The sequence below is a fragment of the Eurosta solidaginis genome, chromosome 4, assembly GCF_040869045.1.
Source record: "Eurosta solidaginis isolate ZX-2024a chromosome 4, ASM4086904v1, whole genome shotgun sequence".
Classification (NCBI taxonomy): domain Eukaryota; kingdom Metazoa; phylum Arthropoda; class Insecta; order Diptera; family Tephritidae; genus Eurosta; species Eurosta solidaginis.
In genome coordinates this window covers 218,603,333-218,612,048 of record NC_090322.1, presented here as the reverse complement: position 1 = coordinate 218,612,048, position 8,716 = coordinate 218,603,333, and positions in this window count along the sequence as shown.

The following is an 8,716-nucleotide window of genomic DNA, read 5'->3' as shown; positions in this document are numbered from 1 at the left end:
TGGTACACTCTTTTGAGTATAGAAACTATAGCAGGGTATTGGATCAGAAAAGTTTCATGAATGACACTCGAAGCGGTCTAGCCAACAAAGCTTATAAATATACTCATTTTCATCTACATATATATAAATTAGCATGATGGAAATTTTGCGTCCATATTTAGGGCAAACTTTTATTCTAAGGTATAAACAACTATAGGTCTTCAAAAAAAGTTGGACATAGCGCTGAAACATTAATTTAACAACTAAAGATGTCTAAGTTTGGGTGTAACCGAACATTATATACTCAGCGTGAGCTTCAATTGTACATTTCATTTCACATAAATTACTTTTCTACATAACACGTGGCACCGCCCGTTTAAAAGAAAAATGTCTCCCCATTTCCTCTTACAATAAAACTTGATAAGTGAAATATCATTCATTCAAAACTATTTTTTGCTAAGTTATAGCTTATTATTCTAGTCTACGACCCTTTTAAATCTTTTAAACTTGTTTTATATCTAAGTTGCCGTGGTCTTTAACCGATCCCGTCCATTTTTACAAGAAATATTTTCTGCTGTAGGGAAGATATGTGTACCCAATTTTGATACGATATGTAAATTTTTCTTCGAGTTATGACCCCCGAATAATAGAAAATTGCATAGTCATAAAAGGGCCGTTGCCACACCCATTTTCAAAAATTTTAGTGTTTTCCAATTTAATGTTATAACTCAATTTAAAAAGTAAAATTCTAGTGATACAAAGCTCTTTTTCGCTAAGATATAGCTTATTATTGTCGTCTGTGACCCTTTTAAAAATCTTTTTATATAAAAGTGGGCGTGGTCTTTAACCGATCTCGTCCATTTTTTCTAGAAATATTTCTTGCTATAGGGAAAATTTGCGTACCCAATTTTATTTAGATCCGTTAATTTTTCTTCGAGTTATGGCTCCCGAAACAGAAAATTCATAATAATAAATTTTTCCTATTTATTGTTATAAATCCACTCGGGAAATGAAATACCATTGATATGAAGCTCTTTTTTGCAAAGATATAGCTTATTTAATTCGTCAACGACCCTTTTAAAAATCTTTTATATAAAAGTGTGCGTGGTCCTTAACCGATTTCGTTAATTTTTCTCCAAAGCATTCCTTATAGTAAAGGCAACCTCTCTGCTGAATTTTTTTAATATAGGTTTAACGATTTTTGATTTAATAATATTTGTAAAATTGATTTTAGCACAAGTAGGCGGTGCCACGCCCATTTAAAATGTTTTTTTTTCCAATTTTTGTCAAGAGTCTCAATATCAGTCCACATGTCAAATTTCAACATTCTAGGTGTATTAATTACTAAATAATCAGGTTTTTTGTGTTTTCCAAAATGTTATATATATAAAAAGTGGGCGTGGTTATCATCGGATTTTGCTCATTTTCAATGCCAATCTATTCTTGGTCCAGATAAGTTCGTGCTCCAAATTTGGTGAAGTTATCTCAATATTTACTCAAGTTATCGTGTTTACGGACAGACGGACGGACGGACGGAAAATAATCAATAAGAAGCAATCAGCTGGTGGGATAACAACACCTGGTACTGAATTCGCCTTGGTTTTGCTATCACCTTATACTGAATTCGCCTTGGCCGATGGCGAAAATTTAGTTAAATAAGTTCTTGTTATTTCAAGGAAATCTTTGGCGAACCTGTTTTTTATCAGATTTTTTTCTGTAATTAAAATAAAATGTATGAACCCAAACAAATTGCACACTCAAATGTTTAGCACAAATAAAAGGTAAATGTAAGTTCCCAGTTGTTAACAGTTTATGTGCAGGTGTGAAAGAAATAACTTACATTTTGTGCTCTTGAGAAAATATGAATTGAATTTATGACCGTTCCAGAAAAGCAAAATGGACATAATGTCAATATCGTTGACCTTTCAACCATTTTAAATTAGACGTTGTGACCATTTCGTATGGTCATAGCTTGAATTGACTTTGTGGCCATTTAAAGTGGTCATAAGGTCAATTAATGCTAGGTCGTTAAAACATGTTAAAACATGAGTAGTTTAAATTCAAAAAATAATACGCATATACAAATACCATTTTATTGCTAGGGTCTAACAAAAACTTGAAACAAAATATATAGCTAAAAATATCTGTTCGGAAACGCGCAAATAAACAATAGCCTCTCATCTGATGTTGCCACTCTGCTTGTCTTAGATGAATAGATTTGCAACTCTTTGTTTCGAGAGAGCTGTCAAAATGCACATTTTTTATAACATTTATCAATCATGCCACTCCAAACAAAAATGAATAGATCTGAATATGGGAATTTTTGACATACATTTCGGCGATTATAGTTTCAATCATTTAATAAAATGATAGTCGTAAAATATTTATTTCTTTAAACTTATTTTACAATAATACGACTAGTTAGAGTTAAATATAAACAAATCTAAGTAAAATTTACATTTTGATTAAATTAATTAGTCAAATATTGTAACGAATTTAACTCACAGTGAAAACCATATATTCTTTTGAAATTTTGTATGTGAATGGACAAGACGTAATAAACTTCAATTGCCAAGTCTGAAGTTCCTTCATATTTACAAACGCAACATCTTGGTTGATTGTGGCGATGTTATTGGAATGCATAAGCTTGTGTGAAACGCATCTATATGAAAAATGTCATTGTGTCACCGCCTTTATGTTGTCCAGCAAATACTAAACGAAAGAGAATAGTAATGTGCGTGAAGTGAGCGTGAATAATTATTTCACAAGCTGACGACCACTGGTGTAAACTTTCTTATACATTTTGGCATTTGTAGTGGTGTCATTTTTATACTCAGCGTGCTTTGCACACAGAGTATATTAACTTTGATTTGATAACGGTTAGTTGTACAGTAGGGTGGTTCAAATTTTTTGTTGAAAAGGCACATCCGGTTTCTAAATCTATGGGTCATACTGAATAATATTGTCCATGGGACCATAGATCTGAAATGAATTTCGAGCCTCCTTAATTTTGTTACAAAATTTTATATCCCAATCCTAATCCGAATTTGACATTTATTTTCATGTATTTTATTTGTGAGAGCCACTATTCGGATTGGGATATAAAACTTTCTAAGGAATCGAGATAGATATGGACTTCCATATATCAAAATCATCAGTATCGAAAAAAAATTTGATTGAGCCATGCCCGTCTTGATCTTTAATATGTCATTTAATCAATTAAATCAATTAAAATTTTCTTTTGACTTGGCATTCTTGTTTCATTTCAGTGAAAGATCTGATTAAAAACAAGTCCGGTGAGGATTTCTCTGATATAAGAACTGCGGCTCTAATTTTTCTTAATTTAAAAAAAAGCTTCATCCTGACGAGCTTTTTTTGTGCTCCGTTTCGATTTATAAGTAAAATAATTAAAAAAAAAAAATTTTAAGTTAAACGGTTTTATTGAAAACAATACTTACATGAAGTAATAATAATACTAAAAGCTAGAAAATAATTAGGTAGGTCCTAGGTAGTAGTCATCACACTCCTCATCAATGTAGGGCGTTGATCAGACAATTAAACAAAAGCGTTGGGCGCGTGAAATTTCTAAAAATGTGAGGCGTAGCATAACCTGATTAAGGTTCAGTTGGACTTACTTATGACTATCAATAGAAATTTTACGCGTGCAACGCTTTTATTTAATTGTCTAATCAACGCCCTACATTGATGAGGAGTGTGATGACTAGTACCTAGGATCTACCTAATTATTTTCTAGCTTTTAGTATTATTATTACTTCATGTAAGTATTGTTTTCAATAAAAACGTTTACCTTAACATTTTTTTTTTAAATTATTTTATTTTCAAGTTTTTAGTCTTTATTTAATTGCCTATTCTTTCCCATTCTATTTAGTTCATTTAGTGACTCATTATTACAAGGACTTTTTCCTGACAATTTGTTACAATCTAACTCCTCAATACATAATCCTTCCAAAGATTTTACTCAACTCTGCGCCACGTATGCCTGTCCCTCCTCCAAATCCAAAATATTTTGATGTCACTTCTACCGGACAGTATGTAATATTTGTTCCAAATATGAGCCAAATCGGACATCATAGGTAGCTTTCTATTCATGTATGTATTATGTGTTCCAAATATGGACCAAATCGGACAATAAATAAGATTTTTTTGAATATCTCGATCTTTGCGCCACCTAGCGGCGATTTTTTTATAGGTCGCTTCCTATTCTATTATTATTATGTGTTCCAAATATGAGCCAAATCGGACCACAAATAGGATTTTTGTGAATATCTCGATCCTTGGGCTACCTAGCGGCAATTTTTTTATAGGTCGCTTTCTATTCTTGTATGTATTATGTGTTTCAAATATGAGCCAAATCGGACCACAAATACGATTTTTGTGAATATCTCAATCCTTGCGCCACCTAGCGGCGATTTTTTTATAGGACGCTTTCTATTCTTGCATGTATTATGTGTTCCAAATATGAGCCAAATCGGACAAAAAGTGCGATTTTTGTGAATATCTTTATCCTTGCGCCACCTAGCGGCGATTTTTTTTCACAGGTCGCTTTCGATTCTTGTATGTATTAGGTGCCAAATATGATGATATTATGAGCCAAATCGGACCACAAATACGATTTTTGTGAATATCTTGATCCTTGAGCCGCCTAGCGGCGATTCCTTTTCATAGGACGCTTTCTATTCGTGCGTGTATTATTTGTTTCAAATATGAGCCAAATCGGACATAAAATAAGAGTTTTTTGAATATCTCGGTCTTTGCGCCGCCTAGCGGCGATTTTTTCATAGGTCGCTTTCTATTCTTGTACGTATTATGTGTTCCAAATATGAGCCAAATCGGACCACAAATAGGATTTTTGTGAATATCTCGATCCTTACGCCACCTATCAGCGATTTTTTTCAAAGGTCATTCGTTTCCAAGAATGGATCTTAAATATCAGATGGCTATAGAGTTGCCTAAAATACGCCAAAAAACCTCCAAGAAATCCGTTCCCTTTCATTCAAATCAGTAAGTAAGCTGATAAAAACTTATTAAAAAAGCAAAGTTTTGTAAAATTATTTTGTTGTAGATAAGTGAATAAATATGAAATAATATATTTCGATCGCGTTGCTTTGATGCTATGGTACAGTCAAAAGATAACAATGAGCGCCTATCCCCTTTTTCGCTTTGATGCGACCAAAACGTATATGTATATCCACATAAAATGAAAAACGCAAAAAATTTATAAAAAATTACCAAATTATTAATTATGTTATTTTAACGAACGCAAAAAGATAAAACGTGGTGAAGTACCTACGTTATCGTCCGCAAAAAGCAGTTAATGAAACATGTTGCGTTAACCTATACGTAAAATTTATTTCAGCTTTAAAAAAAGGAATGTCGCAACGCGCCACAAAAACATGGGCTTTATCCATCCACTTATGTATGTACATCAATGCGAAGGCTAAGAAGCCAACTTTTTCACCAATCGAAAGTCGCTACCAAAACCCGTTTCGTGTGCAGCCCTTCGATGAAAGGTGTTGTCACAGATAAATTTTCCACGGGTGAAAAAGATTTATTTTTTTCTTCGGGTTTGTAATCCTGACATCAATTCGAGTTTTTGGATATCCCAATTGACAATTTTGAGTAAATTTTCGGTGAAAATCATATATTAAACCTTTACCATGTAAACTACATCAAAGTTATTCTGAAATGCCCAAATTTGATTTTGAGCATGATGGCATCTACCAATATTTAAAAAAAATGGACCTTTTCACGCGCTTTCAAAGAGCGAGGAGTTCCATATCAGGTCATCGGTGCTAACCATGGTGGAACGATACAAGGTGGCAGCATGGGACAGCTGATTATAAACTCTTTTTATATGATTTGATACATCAACTTCCGGCGCAACGATTTTGACTTTTGTCCAGCGAATTTACAAAAACAAAGTACATAGAATGCACAAATCACACACACAAGATTGCGCATTGCGCTTGTAAACTAAAGATCAGCAGCTTTTTATGAGCAATCTTTACGTCATTTTCCTTTAGCTCTTGTTTGTTTTTTTTCTTTCATTCGCTCAAGCAGTCAAGTGTGACGTAGCTGCCCAGAACGAAGAAATTTTGAACTCGTGAATGCGCAGTCTTCTGTGTGTGATTTGTGCATAGAATTTGTATATATGTTTGTAGGTATGTAAAGCATATACGACACTTGGATTCCAAGCTAAAAATACTGACGAAACTTTATCGGAACTTCAAAACACAAAAACAATTTCTATCAGGCATGCTTAACCAACGAACCGATATCATTTCGTTACGATAATTAACGTTAATAAACGAAACAAATTCATTTCGTTTCGTTTATTAACGTTAAAAACGTCAAATTAACGAAATGATTTTGCTTCGTTTTCTGCCATATCAAAACGAAATCAAATCGTTTATGTTGATTATTAATTTCAAACTATGCTGGCAAAGCTGATTGATGGCGGAGTCATTAAAGGTGAAAGCATTAGCCAAGCTGATTGCAACTTTGCTCACGAATTTTGACAGTACGAACATTTCTCAGAGTATTTTTGACATTACCACCAACGAATTACACAAACAAATTACATGGAGTTTGTGTGTGTATGTCCGCTCGCTGTTACCACCTTACGGCTTCACCATGGCTATAGCATTGCCAGCACAATTCAAACATAAAGTATCACGTTTTTGTTAACGTTTTTAACGTTAACGAAAGCTTTTCGTTTCGGCTAAAAACGAGATACAATTTATCTTGATAATTTCTTTATCGGTAATATTTCGAAGTGTTTCAACGGAAACGGTGGAAATTTTTTGATAAACGATTAGCTTAACGTTAAGATGCATCCCTGATTTCTATCATGAAAAAGCGAGACCACTATTATAATTAGTGAGTTTGACATGTTTTTGTTTATATTTTACATTGTATTTTTACATTAACACTTTTAACAATAAAAACAATGCAAATAATACGCGAAAATTATTTCGGTCTCTAATGGTTCACTTTTTTCACAAGAAAGTTGATTTTAATTGTGTTTTTATGCACCAAATTTTCAAACTAAAAACAAACTTTTCATGTGTCAGAAGAAAATAAAGAAAAAACGGCCGAATGTCAAAAAAACCTATCGAAATACTAACTGGCTCGTTTGTTTTTAATGAACTAGATTGTATTTTCCTTGTATTTCGTTAGTTTTTTTCAAATATAGTTTACACACTTACACCAGTACTGAAGCCGTATTGGGAGGGAGTGCGACAATTGAAGATAAAATACAAGAAAAAATACACGAAAATAAAGTAGTGTCATATAGGTATAACACCTTGTATTGTTCCGCCATGAGTGCTAACAAAACCACCAAGGTTGTCACTTTTAGTCCATTTGGACCAAAAATGGTCCCTTCCAACCCCATTTGGTCCGCTGGTCCCTTTTTAAAATGTTGGTCCTTTTTAGGCAGTAGCCACGATTTTGGTAGTTTTCTTCCTTTTTCACTGAGTTTAAAAATGCACAACTCTACCCACCAAATTTGGCACACTTTCATTACACATATAATTTTCAATTTACTTATGGCACCGGGTGCCATCAACATATTCACGGATGGTTCTAAGCTTGACGGGAGGCTGGGAGCAGGCCTCTTTTCGCAGGATCTGGGTCTAGAGGTCTCTTTTCGCCTACCAGATTACTGTAGTGTTTACCAATCGGAAATGCTGGCAATACACAGGGCTGTGAACCATCTAGGGTCTATGCCTAAGGATGGTAAACGGGTGTTTATTTTCTCAGACAGCCAGGCCGCTGTAAAGGCCCTGGACTCATTCGTCGACAACGCAAAGTCGGTCACTGAATGCCGCAGATCTCTTAACGAGATGGCTCAGCACTTCAGTATCAGCCTTATATGGGTACCTGGGCACAGGGATATCGAAGGCAATTGCGGAGCAGACGAGCTGGCCAGAAGAGGCACCACCGACGATATCCTTCCGGGAAATTATTCGGTACCCATGGCCACTTTCAGGCTTCGTGTGAACACAAGCACTATAAGAATCGCAAATGGACCATGGTCAGCCATATCATCGTGTGAGACATCCAGGGAAACCTGGCCCTCATGTGACAAGGGGTGCACAGAAGCGCTTCTTATTTTAAACAAATCAGTTCTATCGTCCCTGATAAGGGTTCTAACAGGGCATTGCTTAATAGGCACGCATGGTGCTAGGATGGGGGTAACGACCTTCGACTATTGTCGCAGCGGCAGATGTACAGAAGAGGAAGAGAGCGTCCAGCACCTCCTCTACCACTGTCCAGCGCTTAGTAGGCGTAGGATGGCTATCCTTGGTAAACCTTTTCTACATGACCTCGCTGAGGTCTCTTGCTATGAAGTAAAGGCTCTAGCAAAATTTATAATTTCCACTAGGTGGTTTGACCCGCTTTAGACAAAGTAGGGGTCCTCTTTTGAGACCGTATAGGGTATTACTGGTGGCCTAAGAGTGAGCTGTTACCATAGTGTTCAGCTCAGCCCTTGCAACCTAACCTAACCTAATCTATGTATATGGAAGTCTTTCCACAAAAATTGCTCAGGCAATAAAATGTAGCAGACCAATGACATTCCATAGGAGATATTTTAGGCGAGACATTATTAAGAAAGGTGATGGATCTAAGGACAAACACATTACACGGACTAATCAGAAAAAATTCTTGTTTTAGTATCCAGATACTTCGATCGGTTATCAAACACTTTTCG